This window comes from Aulonocara stuartgranti (assembly GCF_965226115.1).
Source record: "Aulonocara stuartgranti genome assembly, chromosome: 23".
Taxonomy (NCBI): Eukaryota; Metazoa; Chordata; class Actinopteri; order Cichliformes; family Cichlidae; genus Aulonocara; species Aulonocara stuartgranti.
The window spans coordinates 40,925,695-40,944,422 of record NC_138958.1 but is presented as its reverse complement, the minus strand read 5'-3'; the positions used below and the strand labels follow the sequence as shown (position 1 = coordinate 40,944,422).

The 18,728-nt window shown below is 47.2% G+C and overlaps 1 protein-coding gene and 1 long non-coding RNA gene across 3 annotated transcripts in view; both read right to left on the bottom strand.

Moving 5' to 3' along the window:
• The window catches only part of LOC309700748 (interferon-induced protein 44-like), a 185,451-nt gene that overhangs the window by 112,047 nt on the left and 54,676 nt on the right, over nucleotides 1-18,728 (bottom strand). The window lies entirely within an intron of this gene.
• On the bottom strand, nucleotides 14,340-16,710 carry LOC309700535. Of its 2 annotated transcripts, XR_014274691.1 has the most exons (3): nucleotides 16,621-16,710; nucleotides 15,506-16,336; nucleotides 14,340-15,047 (listed from the first exon to the last, which is right to left on the bottom strand). It is a non-coding gene; the product is annotated as an uncharacterized lncRNA (long non-coding RNA). The 2 variants fall into 2 exon arrangements; XR_014274690.1 differs by having other exon boundaries at nucleotides 14,340-16,336.

The following is an 18,728-nucleotide window of genomic DNA, read 5'->3' as shown; positions in this document are numbered from 1 at the left end:
TTGGGAGCAGTCTGTGGCACACAAGGTATGTTTACTATATTTAAAGATCTTTTAGAGTGCAGCTCTCTGTGTTTTGACCAGGCCACATGTCTCCTTCTGTCACCTAAAAGTACAGAGATTTTAAAACCTTCTAGTAAACAGGGTCCCAGCTTCTCCTGGGAAAAGTCACCACTGCCATAATCCTCGCAGCTCGGACCCTCCACACATCACACATCAGACTGCGGAGACAAAGCATGAAGGTGGTAAGGAGGAACTAAGGGGGGCGAGGCTGGGCAATGTGACTTTGATTGCTCTGTTGAGTGGCGAACCTTTGGCTGCTTTGGTGGGGGGTTTATGGGGGACAAGGAGGGATTGGGCCGGGGGGTAGATCTGAGCCCAGCATTGACCCGCTCCATCATCTCTTCAGTGAATTTCAGGTGTGGGGAGGAGGGAGAAAGGGAGGGGGAGGAGGGTGATGGGGGTGATGGCCTGTCAGGGGTTTGGGGGACTGGGGAAGATCCTGGTCCTGGTCGTTGGTGTTGTTGAGAGAGTTGGAGGCAAATAGGGACCCCTCTTCTTGCCTCTTCTTGCCTCAGATGTCTCTCCTTTCTGAGGCTCTTCCCGGGTGGGGGTAAATGGAGCTCCTCCTCAAGGTTTCTGCTGGGCTTTGTCTGTACTTGGAGTACTGTTTGTTCCTCTTTATGAGATAATTTATCTCAGCCTTGGCACCAAGCACAGATGGATGACGTATGGAATAAAATAAGTTGTCGAGGAGCGTGTCAGGCTACATTTCACTGTGTGTTATACTTGTATAACTATGCATGTGACAGATAAAGAACCTTGAACCTTGAAACTGTTCACCTCCAACTTATTTTATTCCATACGTCATCCATCTGTGCTTGGCTGGCTCGCCAGCAGCTGGATAGCGTAGTGGTTAAACTACACGCCTTTGGAACAGAGGATCGCAAGTTCGATTCCTGCCTGGGGCGTCTGTATCCAGTAAGGGTCCTAAGGCTAGACCCCCTATGCTAAGCAAGCCTACCGCAGACATGAGCGAGACAGATAAATATGAAGGCATGCCGGCTCGGACGTCGCCCGGATCAACAAGGTCCGCGTCAGGTGTTGAGGAACCAGGGCACCCTGACGAAAAGTGGGCTACTGGAACAAGAAGGCATCGGTGGGCAAGGGACGAAAACAGGGCGTTGTTGGAATGCTACTACGCAAGTAACCCCGGCGGAAGGGGCTACATGTGCGGTGACTCCCAAGCTAGGCGAGTGGCTCCAGCAGATCCCGGGAACAACATCGGAGATCTCTGTCCAGAAGAGCGCAGTCCTGGGAACAGCTAAGATACTGCGCAGGACCCTCAAGCTCCCAGGCCTCTGGTAGAGGACCCGAGCTTGAAGGATAAACCGCCCGCAGGGGCGTGCTGGGTGTTTTTCTTATATATATATATATATATTAATATATATATTAGAGATGGCACGATACCACTTTTTTATGTTCCTCTTTCTGGTGCAAAGTAGGCCAAAAACAAACAAGACAGACGGACTCGCGACAGAAAAGCCGATCAGCTGATCATTATAAGCAGTTTCATGATTGAAGTAGCAGCAGGAGAGGCAGTCGCTTGTTAAGCTTAACGCAGGAATGCTTTACATTCAGAGATGGACTTACCAGAGGTGTGGACTCGAGTCACATGACTTGGACTCGAGTCAGACTCGAGTCATTAATTTTATGACTTTAGACTTGACTTGAAAAAATGTTGTAAGACTTGTGACTTGACTTGGACTTTTACACCAATGACTTGGGACTTGAATTGGACTTGAACCGGTTTACTTGAAAAGACTTGATATTTTACCCCAAATATAAAATTTAACATGCATATTATATAGAGATTGGAAATGTGACGTCATTCACGGGTAGAACCGCAAAGGATTCTGGGAACTCGTGGCAAGCGGTACTAGCGCACGCAGGCTTTCAATTAAAATCAGTTAAACAGCGATAAAAAGAAACACAAAAATGTCAAGAAGCTGTTGTATTATTAACTGCAATAGCCGGTCGCATGACAGCCACGGGAAGCCGACGGGTAAAGAGATCGGTTGTTATTGGATTACGTCGTTGAAGAGAAATTGTTCGAGCCATGTTTCCGAAGTGACAAAGACGCGACGGGTGTCCTGGATTGCAGCCATTCAAAGATCAAATATAACGTCCCAGAACACTCCAGCTCACAGGTTAGTCTGCTCCAAGCATTTACACAAAGGTCAGTCTGCTGTTGTAGTTAATGCGTCATTTTCATAACATAATTGGTGATATAGGTTACAAGCAAGTCTGGCGCTGAACAGAAATTGTCGCGCTATGCTCCTTTGTTTATTGTGCATAAATAGTGAATTGTCCTGACACAATATTGCGTTTCACTTCTGTTATTATGGTACATTGACAAAAACATATACTTTTATTCACAGGATAAAACAGGTTTTTTGTATCACTAATTGCCCAGTACGATTACAGCATACAATATTGTTGTCACTGCTACATTTCTGTAACGCTACCAGAAATTATTTCCACTACTAATTAATTACCGTTGAGCTCAAAGGTCCTATTAATAAACGGTTAAGGAATGTGTATTTATGACAACAATTTGTGAGACTGGTAAACTTATGATACGTACGATGGTCTTTCGTTCTACACGGTGCATTTCAAGGTCCTGCACCCATCCGTCGGTAAACTGTACCTGGGCTTGTTGCAGTGACCTGAAGTTACTAAACTTCATGAGTGTGTGCACTCACTCCAAGAACCGTATGATTATAAATATGCATATAAATATGCTACGATGAGATAGCTGACTTCATCTAACTAGCAAATGTTTTCCAGGCTACGTTGGTGATGCAGTTTTTTTTAATGTGTATGATATTTTTGTCATGCGATTTTAAAGCTGGTCCTACAACCGCATCCAAGAATAACATGCAGCTTATCTCAGAACTGTCGGTGAAAATTATTCTTGGAGCTAGGTTTAATTGAGCTGCATTTTAAAGAGGTGCAATTTCACAATTTGTGTATATTTTCTAAGTTCACTATTTTGTCATGTGTTGAGAAAAACACAGATTAAAAAATTACATGGTCTAATATTTACATTTAGCATAACTGCAACATGCTTTTTTTCGTTTTTTTTTTAAAGACTCGAAAGGACTTGAAATTCAAAGTTTCAGACTTGTGACTTGACTCGGACTTTTACACCAGTGACTTGAGACTCGACTCTGACTTGCCTGACATTACTTGAGACTTGACTTGAGACTTGAGGATAAAGACTTGAGACTTACTTGAGACTTGCAAAACAATGACTTGGTCCCACCTCTGGGACTTACACACTTGCTTTACTTCTCTCGGGGATAACTTTGTCGGAGATGAAATGCCGGGTTGCTAGCGAAGCTCCACATGCTATCCAGACCACCGACAGGTCCTGCATGCCACAGCCGCTCTATCACGTGATGCATACTGCTCCGACGTGCTAACGTTCTGAGGCGAGTTACGGCGTGTTGCAAGTTTTGTGAGGTGCTTTCGTGATATTTAATGGATCGGATTACATTTTTTATTTTTCTCCGATATCCGATCCAGTAATTTAGGTCAGTATCGGACCGATACCGATACGTAATATCGGATCGGTCCATCTCTAATATATATATATATATATATATATATATATATATATATATATATATATATATATATAGTATATATAGTATATACATTGGGTGAATGTGCAGTAGTAGCAGCAAGCAGGTGAATTCTGTACATTAATATGGATAGACATCTGACTATTTTACAGGATAGACAATATAAACATATTTAAAATTAAAGGTATTGAAATGTACATTGTGCCTGCGTTTAGAGTGTCTGGAAGAGAGTCCTGTCTCAGTCAATTATAGATGATGTGAGTGGGCGGGTGTGTGTGTTTAGGGCACGGATGGCTTGGGGATAGAAGCTCCTCTTGAGTCTCTCTGTCCTTGCCCGGAAGATACGGAACCTTCTACCAGATTGCAGAAGTTGGAACAGTTTGTTGCCAGGATGGGACGGGTCCTTCAGTATCTGCGCTGCTCTAGTCCGGCATCTCCTGGTGTAGGTGTCCTGAAGCGGGGGCAGAGCAATCCTGCAGCAGCGTTCTGCTGTACGGATCACTCTCTGGAGAGCTTTTTGGTCCTTCACACAGCTGTTCCCAAACCACGATGTCATGTTCTGTGTGAGGATGCTCTCCACAGCGCCTGTATAGAAAATCCTGAGGATCTTTGGAGAGACCCTGAACTTCCTCAGTTGTCGTAGGTGATACAGGCGCTGCCTAGCCTTTTTGGTCTGGACCTGAATGTGGGCAGCCCATGTCAGGTCTGAGGAGATGTGGACACCAAGATACTTGAAGGACTGCACCCTCTCCACTGGAGCTCCATTGATGATAATGGGCTTGTAGTCTCTGTGCTGACCCCTTCTGAAGTCCACCACCAGCTCCTTGGTCTTGCTGACGTTCAGCTGGAGGTGGTTGTCCTGGCACCAAGATGCCAGATTCTTCACTTCATCCATGTAGGCCGTCTCATCGTTGTTGGAGATGGCACCCAACACCACTGTGTCGTCAGCAAACTTCACAATGGTGTTGGAGCCATGGGTGGCCACACAATCTGAAGTGTAGAGGGAGTAGAGCAGTGGCGAGAGGACACATCCCTGAGATGCTCCTGTGTTGATGGTGATGCTGTTGGAGAAGCACCTGCCCACCCTCACCACCTGAGTTCTGCCAGTGAGGAAGTCCAACACCCATGCACACAGACGGCTGTTAAGTCCCAGATCCCTCAGCTTTGTGAACAGTCTGCAGGGCACTATTGTGTTAAACGCTGAACTGTAATCAACAAATAGCATTCGCACATAGTTACCCTGTTTCTTGTCCACATGGCTGAGAGTGGTGTGTAGGACGTGGGCGATGGCATCCTCTGTGGATCTGTTGGATCTGTAGGCGAACTGCAGCGGATCTGTGGTGTCTGGGATGGAGGAGGAGATGATGTTCTTCAGCAGCCTCTCAAACACCTTCATTACTACCGAGGTCAGTGCAACTGGCCAGTAATCGTTCAGGGATGAGGGTTTGCTGTTCTTGGGCACAGGGATGATGGTGGATCTTTTGAAGCATGTGGGGACCACAGACTTCGCCAGGGACTCGTTGAAGATGTAAGTCCTTTGTTGTTCTCCGCGCCGCGTAGAATCTCTGACGGCCAGGAAGGGTCGGGTTTAAAAGTGTCCAAGATTAGATGTGCAACCTTGGCACCGATGTTTATAAGTGATCCGCTGTCGTAAAATATAAGACTAGAGGATTTTGGGATGAAAACCACAGCAAAAAATAGGTAAAAAACAAGAAAAGTAGATAGTCGGAGCTGAGTGGTCAGGAAGGCGTCTGGACGTGGCCGCGCCATCTTATTCACCCCTGACTTGTTAAAATTAAATCCATTTGCTTTAAACAGATGCCTGCATTCCCAAAAAATATTAAAGTTGTTGATAAAATGCACTGAGTGGTCAGCACATGCTGATATAAGCCATTTATTCAGCGTAAACAACCTGCTGAATCTCTCGTCTCCTCCTCTGAACGGCGGTACGGGCCCACTGATGAATACAGCTGCATTCCGAGAGTTTACAGTGTTTAATAATCCAATAAAGTCCCGTTTCAGAACCTCCGATTGTTGTTTGGACACATCGCTTGACCCTGTATGCAGAACAATGTTTGTCAAAGTTGGATATTCATCTGCAATTTGAAGAATTCTCTCCTTCAGGTTGTTGACCATATCGTTAGGAAAGCAGAGGACTTTAGTGTTCTTACCGCACATGCTTTGTACATCCTTTACGGCAGAGTCACCCACAATCAGCGTTTCAGGCCTAGCCTTTAGTTTTCCCTGTGGCCTTTCACTTTTCAACAGATTTTCAGACCTTACTTCGCTACTTTTAGATGGATGGTTGTCCGATATAGATTTAGCCTGGAGAAATAGTTTGCTGCTTTATAAGAAAGCCCTCTGCAAAGCCAGAACATCTTACTATTCATCACTGATTGAAGAAAATAAGAACAACCCCAGGTTTCTCTTCAGCTCTGTAGCCAGGCTGCCAAGAAGTCAGAGCCCTGTTGAGCCAACCATCCCTTTAACGTTAACTAGTAATGACTTCATGAACTTCTTCACAAATAAAATTTTAACCGTTAGAGAAAAAATTACCAGTAATCATCCCACAGATGTAATATTATCTACAACTACTTTTAGTACAATTGATATTCAGTTAGACTCTTTTTCTCCAATTGATCTTTCTGAGTTAACTTCAATAATTACTTCCGCCAGACCACCAACGTGTCTTTTAGACCCCATCTCTACGATCAACCTATATCTAATAATCAGCTATGTACCAAAGGCCTTCAAGCTGGCTGTAGTTAAACCTTTACTCAAAAAGCATCTCTTGACCCAGCAGTCTTAGCTAATTATAGGCCAATCTCCAACCTTCCTTTCATATCAAAAATCTTTGAAAGAGTAGTTGTCAAACAGCTAACAGATCATCTGCAGAGGAATGGCTTATTTGAAGAGTTTCAGTCAGGTTTCAGAGCTCATCACAGCACAGAAACAGCTTTAGTGAAGGTTACAAATGATCTTCTTATGGCCTCTGACAGTGGACTCATCTCTGTGCTTGTCCTGCTAGACCTTAGTGCAGCGTTTGACACTACTGACCATAACATTCTATTAGTGCGATTAGAGCACATTGTAGGTGTTACAGGTACTGCGCTCCAGTGGTTTGTACCATATCTATCTAATAGACTCCAATTTGTACATGTAAATGGAGAGTCCTCTTCTTCGGGACCAATTCTGTTTACATTATACATGCTTCCCCTAGGCCAGGGGTGTCGAACTCCAGGCCTCGAGGGCCGGTGTCCTGCAGGTTTTAGATCTCACCCTGGGTCAACACACCTGAATCAAGTGATCAGTTCATTACAAGGCCTCTGGAGAACTTCAAGACATGTTGAGGAGGTAATTTAGCCATTTAAATCAGCTGTGTTGGATCAAGGACACATCTAAAACCTGCAGGACACCGGCCCTCGAGGCCTGGAGTTCGACACCTGTGCCCTAGGCAGTATCATTAGAAGACATAATATACATTTTCACTGCTATGCAGATGACACCCAGCTCTATCTGTACATGAAGCCAGATAACACACACCACTCTACAAACTCCTGAAGAGCGGGCTCGTGGTGTTGAGAGGGGCCTGACAGCAGTGACAGGAGAACTGTGTCGTAAGCATATTTCACCAGTTGACAGTTGGGCTGTGTGGATCTGCATTCATCGGTGTAGAGGATGAAGAGCAGGGGGGAGGGCACACAGCCTTGTGGGGAGCCAGGGGGAGCCATTTATTTTTAATTGAGGCCCATTATACTCTCTTTTAGATGGTTAGCTTTATTTAATTTACATTTTCTATCACGTTGCAGTTTTGTCCAGTTTCTAACAAACAAACACCACTGAGGGGTTTATTGCGAGGGTGACGGGATGCCACTGGTATGAATGAACTTAAGGGGCAGGGATAGCTCAGTAGGTAGAGTGGTGGCCCCATGATTAGAAGGTTAGGGCTCTACTCAGCTCTTCTCAGGAGGGTGGCACGGTTCCCCCCCTTTTGGTGGCCCTCCTCGGGTCCTTGTACTCTGGCGCCTCTGGATATCTGGGGCCTGGATCTCCTCCATACCTGCTTCATACCCTGGTGGATGGGGCTATGGCTCCCCACACTCCCTAGCAGATTGTTACATGGAGAAACCTTTGGAATACAAGCATGCTGATCCACACAGGTGTGCACACAGGTGTACACACAGGTGTTCACAGACGCGGACTACACTTTTCTTGGCTGCTGCCTCAAAGCACATTGTGCACTGTCTATCTTGCGTGCTGCACAATATCATTTAATATATACTGTTATCTACTGCTAGCTAGTTTATTGTGATGGTGCTGTTTCTATTATGTTGTTTGCTTTCTCTTCTGGTTTTTTTTCTCCATACAGGTGATCCAGGTGTTTTGTTTGTTTTTCTTTCTTTCTTCCCCCCTTTCTCACCGTCTCTTCTCCCCTTTGGTTTTCTTTCTCTCCCTCCCTCTCTTTCTTTCATTCTTTCTCCCTGTCCTATCCCCCAGTCATGTCTGTCCCGTTTGTAGCAACCGAAAATAAAATAAATTCATAATTATAATAAAGGTCGATCAAATGGACCAATATGGCAAGGCCATGATGATCCACTTGGTAAAATAAATCCGCTTGCCATCTTTCTTGGCCTTAAGACAACAATTCTGATGGCTAAAGATCCAAATGGGACACAAAAAAAAAAAAAAAAAAAAAAAAGAAGGTTAGGGGCTCGAATCCAATGAATGGCTACTCTGAGGTACCTCTGAGCAAGGTACCGTGCCTACACACTGCTCCCTGGGTGCCCAGTGGCTGCCCATCGAGTGAATGGGTGAGAGGAATTTCCCCACTGGGTTCTATAAAGTCTACATTATTAAACTTGTTACAGTCCAGTAACTCCAGCCGTACTTAATTTCTTCATTTTGAATCTTTATTCCACTTCCATCAATTTAATTTGTTTTCAACAGTTCTCTTTATTCAACGCTATATCATAACAGCGCTGCAGTCACAAACTGTTTGCTACTTCTGAACAACAACACACCTGCTGCTAATAACGCATGTCTCCCTGACACACCATATCCTAAAACACAAATGGTGACCCCTAGCGGCATACTTATGGTACCAACAGAAAAAATGGCTCCTACACTGTATATATGTTCCACTGCATTTGCCTCTGGTGATGCAGAGGGCTACAAAAAAGGCCAGATATGACCTATGAAGATCCATCAGAGAAGTCAAGAGGCAGTACAGACTGAAACTAGAAGGATACTGCAACAACTCAGATTCCAGATTCATGTGGCAGGGCCTGCAACACATTACTGATTTCCTGCATAGGAGCAGCAGGGTCACAGTCAGCTGCAACATGCTACCAGATGAGCTGAATGAGTTCTACGCTCTTTTTGACACCCTCAAAACCAACCAACACAGGGATTCTACCAGCAGAGGCAGCACAGAGCCCTTCACTCACTGTGACTTCGACTGAGGTATGCAAGCTTCTGAAGAGGACTAACCCCCAAAAAGCGGCTGGCCCTGGCAACATGGCACCACCATGTTGACAGTCATATACCATGTCAAAGAAGCCATCCCGGACACATTAGACCCTCTGCAATTTCTTTATTGGAGGAAACGTCCTACTGAAGACACCATTAATGCAGCCATCCACACAGCCCTCTCACACCTTGAAAAGCAGGACACCTATGTTTGAATATTCTTTATAGACTACAGTTCAGCATTCAACACCGTCATCCCAAACAGATTGATGGGGAAGTGAAGCTCTCTATTCTTGGACTAACACCCCCCGTCTGTTGCTGTGTCCTGGATTTCCTCACAGGCAGACCTCAGGCAGCCAGAGTTGGTACCAGGACATCAGATACAAAGATAGTGGGCACAGGGACATGGCAGATCCTCAAGAAGGCTCAACAACAACTCTTCTTCCAAAGGAAGCTGAGAAAATTTGGATTAACCTCCAAACTTGTCAGCAACTTTTACAGATGCACAGCGGATGTGGTCGCAAGTTTTGAAGCCATCCTGATACCTTCTCCCACCAACGATGTGGAGATCCAACCTCTTTAGATCCAATTAAAATCAAGACAGTCAAAAAGATGCTCTGGAAAAGAGTAGAATTCTTGGAACAGAGTTTAATACACCGAATCATATGAACAGCAGGAAAAATACATACAGACATTTAGCAAGAAAATTACAAACCAGAAAACAAGCAAAGCAAAACCCCGGGGTGTACAGCCTTAATCACAGACAGTAGAGAAACACAGAGACGGACAGAGAGAAACAGCAGAGGGAAAAAAGTGCTGGGGTGTCCTCTGGTCCCCTAATATATAGGGACCAGTATCCCCGCCCCCTGGTGCTGGGTAACTTTCCCACCCGTCCTCCAGCCAAACACAGCTGCAGGGGTCAGGTAGCGGCCAAGGTCTTGGCCAGAGGCCAGTCAGGACTCCGGCTACCGTTTAGCTTTGGCTTATCACAATAGGTCATGACACGGTTAAACATCACACATTAATCCTAATTATTAAATCTTACACAGCAAGTGGCACAATCTTATAATATATAATCTTATAACTACATAGGTTAAATGCTTTCTCATATATAAAAACACTTCAGTGTAGGTTCAAAGTATGTGTGTGTGTGTGTGTGTGATTATATCATATGATATTTTATCGTGATGTGTTCAGGATTAGGGATGGGTATCGTTTAGGTTTTATCCGATACAAGTACGAAACCGGTACTTTTGAAACGGTGCTGGTGCTTAAACGGTGCTCGAACCGGTGCTTAAGAATGGAGAACAGAAAATTGGTCCAAAAACCTCTCATGTTCAGCTGATTTTTGTAAAAAGATAACAATGTTAGCCTTTTCTGCAGCTATAGGGGATTTATGGCATCACTCTTGGCTGGAAGCAGTGCTTAATCAATGGAAAAAAAACACAAACTTTGTCCAAAAACCTCTCATGTTTAGCTGTTTTCCAGTTTTTCTTTGGTCATTTTTGGCCAGGGTGAAGGGAGTATCTACCATAAAACAAGAAGACAGCCGCATGTAACTACGACGGTGTTTGCTAGTTCACCTTATGTGCATTAATGTAATAATGTGGTTAGCCCACTCAACGTAAATTACACACAGACAACATTAAACTACTCACGGAGAGAAGAACGGCTGCTGCTGCCATTATTATCCGTCATCATTTCTGCTACACTGGCAGGGCTAGGGGCCAGGACTCTCCTCTTCGGGTTCTTGGGGGATGTTGCTAACTCCGGGTCCGATAACAGGCACCACACCGCAGTAGATGTGCCCGGTGTGAGGTCTCGCAGCAAGCTATTAAATACGGTGCATTTCTCGGCTTTAACAAAATGCTACACATCGCCAGGTGTTTCATCAGATTCGAGGAGTTACCTCCTTTGCACAGTATCACCTTAAAGCAGGCTGCTGAGTTTGCATCTTTTTCTGTGAAGTACAGCCAGACTTTTGACTGCTTCGCCTTGGGTATTTTTAATCTGTAGCTCTGCTCTAAAAGAACGTACGTACCTGGGCCCGCCTACTACGCTTGCAAAGGTAAAATGATTGGCTAGAATCAAAAGTGTATGCCATTTCAGGAAAAAAAGCACCAAAATAAAGCACCGAAATTTCGGTCTGGTTACTACCGTTTGTGTCAGAACCGGACCGGTACCCATCCCTATTCAGGATCTCTGTTACAATGTTACTGTTTTGGTTGTGCTTCATGAAAGACGTTGAGTGTGTATTGGGGAAGGTTAGTTACCGGAGCTGGAGAGTGAGTTATTCAGGAGAACTCTCAACAGCATTAACTGCCCTGCTACTGTAAAACCTTAATAAACCACGGTGAAGCAAAATGTCTTGTGCTTAAGACTCTATGTGAAAGTTAAAATATATATGTTCAGTGCACATAGAGATATAGAGTATATAGTTACATAGTTATACATATCATACAAAAATCCTCCACACGGAGAGTATCCTGTCAAACTCCATCACAGTGTGGTACGGGAATTGCACCACTCAGGACAGAAAGGCTTTACAGCGTGTCATTAAAATGGCACAACTCATCTGTGGAGTACCCCTCCCATCACTACAGGACATTTACAACACTTGGGTCAGGAAAAGGGGTTCATCAAGGACCGCACCCACCCACAGCACACATTGTTCACACTCCTGCCATCTGGCAGATGCTGCCTAAATGTGAAAGCGAGGAGCACCAGACTAAAAAAATGTTTCTATCCACAGGCCATCAGGCTACTAAATCTCGGACTTACTGTCAAACTGTAATTATCCATAACTGTAAATTAGTTGTGTGAAGGGAACCTGCAAAGTAAGAATTTCATTGCTCTGCGTAACCATCTGTATTTTGCAGTGTACATCACAATAAGCTTCTTGACTCTTGAATCTTTAGTTTACTACCTTTTGTTTCTGAGTCCTGCATTTGGGTCCTACCTCTGCTTGCCACACAGCACCACCATGAGCAGCAAGTGTTTTTGTCACAAAATGTACTTGATAATGAGGGTGGGAAACTGCAATAACATCTCTCAGGAGTCCCAAAGGCCCAGAGGTATAGCTCTCTCCATTACAACACAGACACAGGTCGGTTCTTTGAAACAGGGGTTTAGTACTTGGGCTTTCTCTGCTTTTTAGTTACACCATTGAGTCTTCAGGCCTTAACGCCAATACACCATTATGCCAATACACAGTGAGAACTGTTTAAATTGAGTGAACGGTACACACACATTAGCAATTTTACAGTACATATATTTAGTCCAAACATAAAATAAAGACAGACAGTCTTTGTGTTACTTTGCCTTGATTTCAATAAACCTTTAGTTTAGCTTAGCAGAGCTTCATGAGTGACATCTGCTCACCTGCAGTCCAAGAAAGAAATATACTCTCATTGTATAGGCAGCACGTTGGCACGGTGGTTAGCATTGTTGCCGCACAGCAAGAAGGTCCTGAGTTCAATTCCACCATCAGGCCGGGGTCTTTCTGTGTGGAGTTTGCATGTTCTCCCCGTGTTTGCGTGGGTTCTCTCCAGGTACTCCGGCTCCCACCGTCCAAAGACATGCAGCTTGTGGGGATAGGTTAATTGGATAATCCAAATTGCCACTAGGTGTGAGTGCGAATTGTTGTCTGTCCCTTTATGTTAGCCCTGCGACAGACTGGCGACCTGTCCAGGGTGTACCCCGCCTCTCGCCCTATGACAGCTGGGATAGGCTCCAGCGACCCTGAAAAGGATAAGCGGATGGATGGATGTATACTCTCTCGTTGTACTCTCTCTTGTGTAATCTCGCTAAGGGTGTTCTCATGAGACATTAGCCCTTACACATTACACATTGTAAACATACACGGCAGACCCAGTGGCATTTTGATGCTTTTTATTAATACTTAGCCGGTTGCTGTTTACAACGCACACAGAGCTGAAGCTCTCCCGCTGCCCGCTCAACATTACCACAACAACCCCATACACAGGACCCAGTACAATATTTAATTCGGCGGGGCGTGATTGCAGATGCCGTGCAGGTGCGTCCGCCTCCTCTGCACGGCACCGCAGGCCACACCCCGTCACATACCCCCATCGCCCGACTGAGGCCGGGGAACCATCCGGCCGAACGTACTCCCACCACCGCGAGCGGGAGAGGGGATCAGCCCGGACCGTCGGCGCCCCCGGGCCCTGGCCAAGCGACGGGGAGTTGTGAGTTCAGGTGGCTGCCTGCGAACCCAGCAGCGTCGGCGAAGCTGGTCCGGAGGTCGGCCGCGTGGCAGGTGGACGCGGCGCTGTAGGTACGGTCGTGCGCCCCAGCTCGCAGGCGGCTGGGCAGATGTCCGGCAGGCACCGGCCTCTGGTGGAGGTGAGGCCGCTCTGCTCACCCCGCTAACCTCGGGCTTCGGTGGCGCGGACTCCCTTAGCACGGGCACCACCGACTTATCCCGCGGCTTCTCCGCCCCTCCCGGTGGGAGCAGCTCACGCTGCACCTCCACCGCTGCCGGCTGGAGCAGCTCCCCTCGCTGCGCCTCCGGCGCTGCCTCTACCGGCTGGAGCAGCTCCCCTCGCTGCGCCTCCGGGGCTGCCTCTACTGGCTGGAGCGGCTCCTCGGGCGCCGCCATCGCCGCTGCCGGCTCCGCCGCCTTCTTCCGGGGCGCAGGAACGGGCACCAGGCCACCGGGCACCGGGCCCCACGCGAGGTGTGGGGACAGGCGCTGTGGCAGGCTGTGTGCTAGCTGGTCGCAACCTGGGGGCCGGCACGGGCGCCTGCTGGGACTGGATCTCCTCCACTCCAGCGCCATTGGGGAGCGCCGGTGGGGGTGGCGGTGGTGTCGGGCAGGACCGGATCAGCGCCGCCAGATTCTCCATCCTCTGCAGGTGGCGTTCAGTCTGGTCCTGCAGCTCTTCCCGCCTGCGGCGCCACACCGCCGCCTGCTCCTGCTGCGTGGCCGCCAGCCCGGCCACCATTCTCGCCAGCTCCTCCCTCTGCTGGCCCACTCCTGGCTCTGCCGTGCCTCCCGTCCTGGGTTTCGGCACCACTGTAAACATACACGGCAGACCCAGTGGCATTTTGATGCTTTTTATTAATACTTTGGCATGGTGAAATGGAAGTAAAGGACTGAGGTGCGAGACTTCTTGCAGAGTGACAGTGAATTTATTCACAGTGAAAAGGTGAGTCAATAGTTCGAGTCTGTAATCCAGAAAGAGCAGTGCAGTAATAACCCATTTCAATGCGGAGAAACTCACTTACAACAATTTTCTCGCCGACGTGTAATGCTTGTAATTTCCGATGTGCAGATCTGCTTAAAGAAAAGATTCACAAACAAAAATCAGTGCACTGTTCAAAATATAAAACAAAATAAAATGAAAGAGAACAAAAACAAAAATACCAACGCCCGGGTCTTAGGACTTGTCACTGAATATTCCTCCCATCAATAAAAATACCAACCTAAACCTACACAGAGTCAAATCAACACCACCTCAACCTTTTCATATTCATAAACCTATATGTTTTGCGTTCGTGAAACAAAATAGAACCGTTTCCATATTGAGTAATTTGAGCTCTTGAAATGTTTTAATTCTCTTAATTCTGCCAGTTTATTTCAACACTTATTCAATAACTTTTATTCAACTGCTACTTGGTCACTCAAATTTTACCTGTTCAAATTGCCTAGGGTTCAACAAAGTCTAGATCCCCGTTATCATGAAACTTGAACGGGTGTACGATGATTTACTTACAGTAATTTAGAATCATCACTCAACCTAGCTCTACTACTGGCACTGCGTGACTTTTCTCACACTGGAAACCAGAATTTAGTACAGAACTTTAATACCTCAGGCAATCGTGTTCAAGGGCTGCCCCCCCCTTTCTCTTCTTCTTTGTCTGTGTGTTCCTCCTTTTATTAAGTCTCCATCACAATGATGTGGCGCTCTGAAATAAGACTCACACTGTTAATTCATCGTTTTCACTCTGCATCACTGCTCAGGCTGTTTTCTTTTCTTTTTAGTGTACAGTAAACAATTAAGTCGAGGCCTTAAGCCCCAGATATCTCGCACAGGCATCGTTTTCATAACCAAACCGCTCCGGACTCTGCTCCCCAGACCACACAAATGCCCTCTGGGCTTATTATTATAGCAAATTCTGTATTTGACGTTGTCGTGTGCAGCATTGAGCCTTTGTCAGTAAAGCATTCTTCATTGCAGCAGCTGGAGCATTATGTGTCACTTCTTAGTGAATTAAATCAACATTTTGATTTTGGTGCATGGGTATGTATCAGTTTTCACTCCCTCAACGAGTGCATAAGTGTTCATGTGTGTGTTCCTCTTCATTCTAAGTCGGCGCATGCAGAAGTGTGTGTTTGTGGGTTGGTGTATGTTTGTGTTCATCACCTTCCTGTTCTGTAGTTTAGGTAAACCAGCGGCCTGAAGCATGCCTTGGGGTCCTCCCCTCCTCTTTGGGTCTGTTTTCATCCGTTGTTGCAGCTGCCTGCATCTTCTCCTTGTAACTTGACCCTTTTGCTTCTGTAGCTCTTTCAGGGTTTACTCCTGCTGTTGGAGCTTTGCGTCAAGTCTGACGACCTCCTGCTCCAGCAAGCTTCCGCCTGATTACAAGTCCTGTACGTGAAACTCCAAGTCTGACTGATGAGTTCAATTAGCAGCCAGCTCCTCCGGAGCCATGCTCAATTTCTGCTCTGATGCCTTGAGCTCTTACTGAGGGCAAAAACCTCAGAGTCTTTTCCTTCCACGTCAGATCAGAGTCTATTTATGTTGTCTTTCCTTTGCTCCACGGCCTTCTGCAGCTCTTCTGTTCGGCTCTTCTCAGAGGTCAGCATTCTTCTGCTCACCCTCCCTTTTTCTCCGGGCTTAATGCGCGTCTCGTCCCAGCTCTGTCAGCTGACGCAGTCTGGGAATTTCCCCCGTGTAGTGAAACGGGCTTTAGGTTTAGTGCTCTCCGTCTCTGCTGCATGAGATCGCTTTTTTGCAGCACTGTTGACATCCTCAAGTTGTTGTTGTGAGTCCAGCTGCTGTGGCCTTCAGGGGTCAAAGGGTCAAAGATGGTCGCGGAGAGGGCAACGATGGTAGAGGGGAGGGTAGGAGTCCAGGTCAGCTTCGGCTTTCAGAAAAAACAAAAACAAAACAAAACAGGCGAACAGGAAAATGATGTTGTGTTGGCTGTGCTGTGTTGGCTGTGTTATCCCGAGAGGGGAGAAACAACGAGGTCTCCTTTCCCCCCTTTTTTGTTTTTTCTCACCACATAATCAACTCATGACCCCCCAAGTTGACAGGACAACACAGATACGTGTTACTCCACTGAGTGAACATTTAATTTAGCGCTCAATTTCCAATTCGGCACCTTTGGAGATCCATCAACAGGCGGTGCTTACCTCTCATATTTCGGGGCCCATCACTCAGTGGAGTAACACGTATCTGTGTTGTCCTGTCAACTTGGGGGGTCATGAGTTGATTATGTGGTGAGAAAAAACAAAAAAGGGGGGAAAGGAGACCTCGTTGTTTCTCCCCTCTCGGGATAACACAGCCAACACAGCACAGCCAACACAACATCATTTTCCTGTTCGCCTGTTTTGTTTTGTTTATATTTTGAGACGGCTGAAAGATCTGGTGCCTTCACTTGAGCCGCTGGAGTCAGGGGCAATAAACTGGGCACCGCTGCATGTAAACAATGTTCATGGCACCACTCGCTCCATCCTGTCACGCGTCCCTGAGCCCAGTCGATCTGTGGGTTGTGTTGTGTGAGCCATGGGAACCCCAAGACCAATGGTGTGCCGGGGGCTCTAAACAGAAACAGGGAAACTTTCTCGACATGGTTACCAGAAAGAACTAAGGTCAGATCGGCTGTGCGATGAGTTATTTCCGCTAACGGGCTGCCGTTAAGAGCCGACACTTGAAGAGGCTCCTGGAGAGGAACTGCAGGAAAACCCAACCTCCTAGCGAGCGATTCGTCCAGAAAACTCTGTTCGGCCCCAGAATCCACTAACGCACTACACAGATGGGTGTGAGATTGAAAAACCAACTTAGCAGAACAACTCAGATGGGAGGCAGCGTTCATGGTCTCACCCGTCAGTATTCCCACAGCTACTGACGGGCTGGGTCGTTTCCCCGAGAGGGGCATGCGTCAGCAAAATGTCCCTTCTTCCCACATGCAAAACACTCCCCCGTCTGGCGTCTCCTCCTCCAATCTGCGGAGCTCAATCGTGCTCCGCCTAGCTGCATAGGCTCCTCCACCTCCGTAGGTCACGGGTCCGTCCCTCTCCATTCCAGAGCCGGCAATTCCGCCCGCCACCTAGCGCCTCCCGGCGTCCGCCTGCCGAACTCCTGCAGGTGGTCGTCGAACCTAATACATAAATCAATCAACGTACTCAAAGTGGTAGGCAAGTCTTTTGTAGCCAACTCACGCTTCAGTCCCTCATTCAGACTGTTCAAGAAGGCGCCCCGGAGCACCGTTTCCTCCCAACCAGTCTCCTCAGTGAGGATTCAGAAGTCCACCGAGAAGTCAGCGACGCTCCTCCGGCCCTGCTTCAAGGTAAACATCCTATGCGCAGCACTGTCAGGGTTAGTTCCTTTATCAAAAACGCTACGAAACTTGCTCAAAAACTCAGTGTAAGAAATCTGAGGCTGGGAGTTCAGGACCGCTTGCGCCCACAGCAAGGCTCGGCCCGTCAACAGCTCCACCATCAAGGCTATTTTAGAACCATCAGTGGCGTAGGCCTGAGCCTGCTGCCTAAAGATGAGGGCACACTGCGTCAAAAATCCCCTACTCTTGTCTAATTCCCCAGAAAATTTTTCTGGGACAGGCAATGAATGTTCCCGTGGTGGCGGAGGAGGGGAGGGAGGCAGTGGGCAAGCAGCAGCGACGCTGATTGGGGGTGGCGCTGGTGAAGGGCCCCCCGCAGCTCCAGACGGAGATAGCAGCATACCTTTTAGCGCCGTCACAACCTGGATTAGCGCTGATTGCTCCCTGGAGACATGGTGTAACATTTCCTCGTGGCGTTCTAATTGCCCCGCCTGGAGCGACAGCTCGCGCCGCCAGGATGACGAGTCTGCTGAGTCCGCTTGGCTGGAACGTTCTGTCATGGTGAAATGGAAGTAAAGGACTGAGGTGCGAGACTTCTTGCAGAGTGACAGTGAATTTATTCACAGTGAAAAGGTGAGTCAATAGTTCGAGTCTGTAATCCAGAAAGAGCAGTGCAGTAATAATCCAAAACCGCTCCTATGACTTCTCCCCTCAGTGACAGTGCTGTAATAATCCAAAACCGCTCCTTGACTTCTCCCCGCAGTGACCGTGCTGTAACAATCCAAAACCGCTCCTTGTGCCGGCTCCTCCTCCGATCTCTGAATCCTGGGGGCAGATGAGAAAAACACACGCACTGTAACTCAACCGTTCTCTCTTTCACAAGCTGAGTATGCTAGCCACGATTACGCTACCCGGTTTAGTTCAACGTTCCAGCGTTGGTTGTGACTCGACTGCACCGTTAAATAGGGCTGCTTCAGATCAGCTGTAGCCGGCGAAATAATTACGTACAGGTGCGACGCTTCCAGCTCCGGACCCTCCCCTCCGGTCAGCTGCCGTGCCGTGCCACGGCTTCCGGAGGTA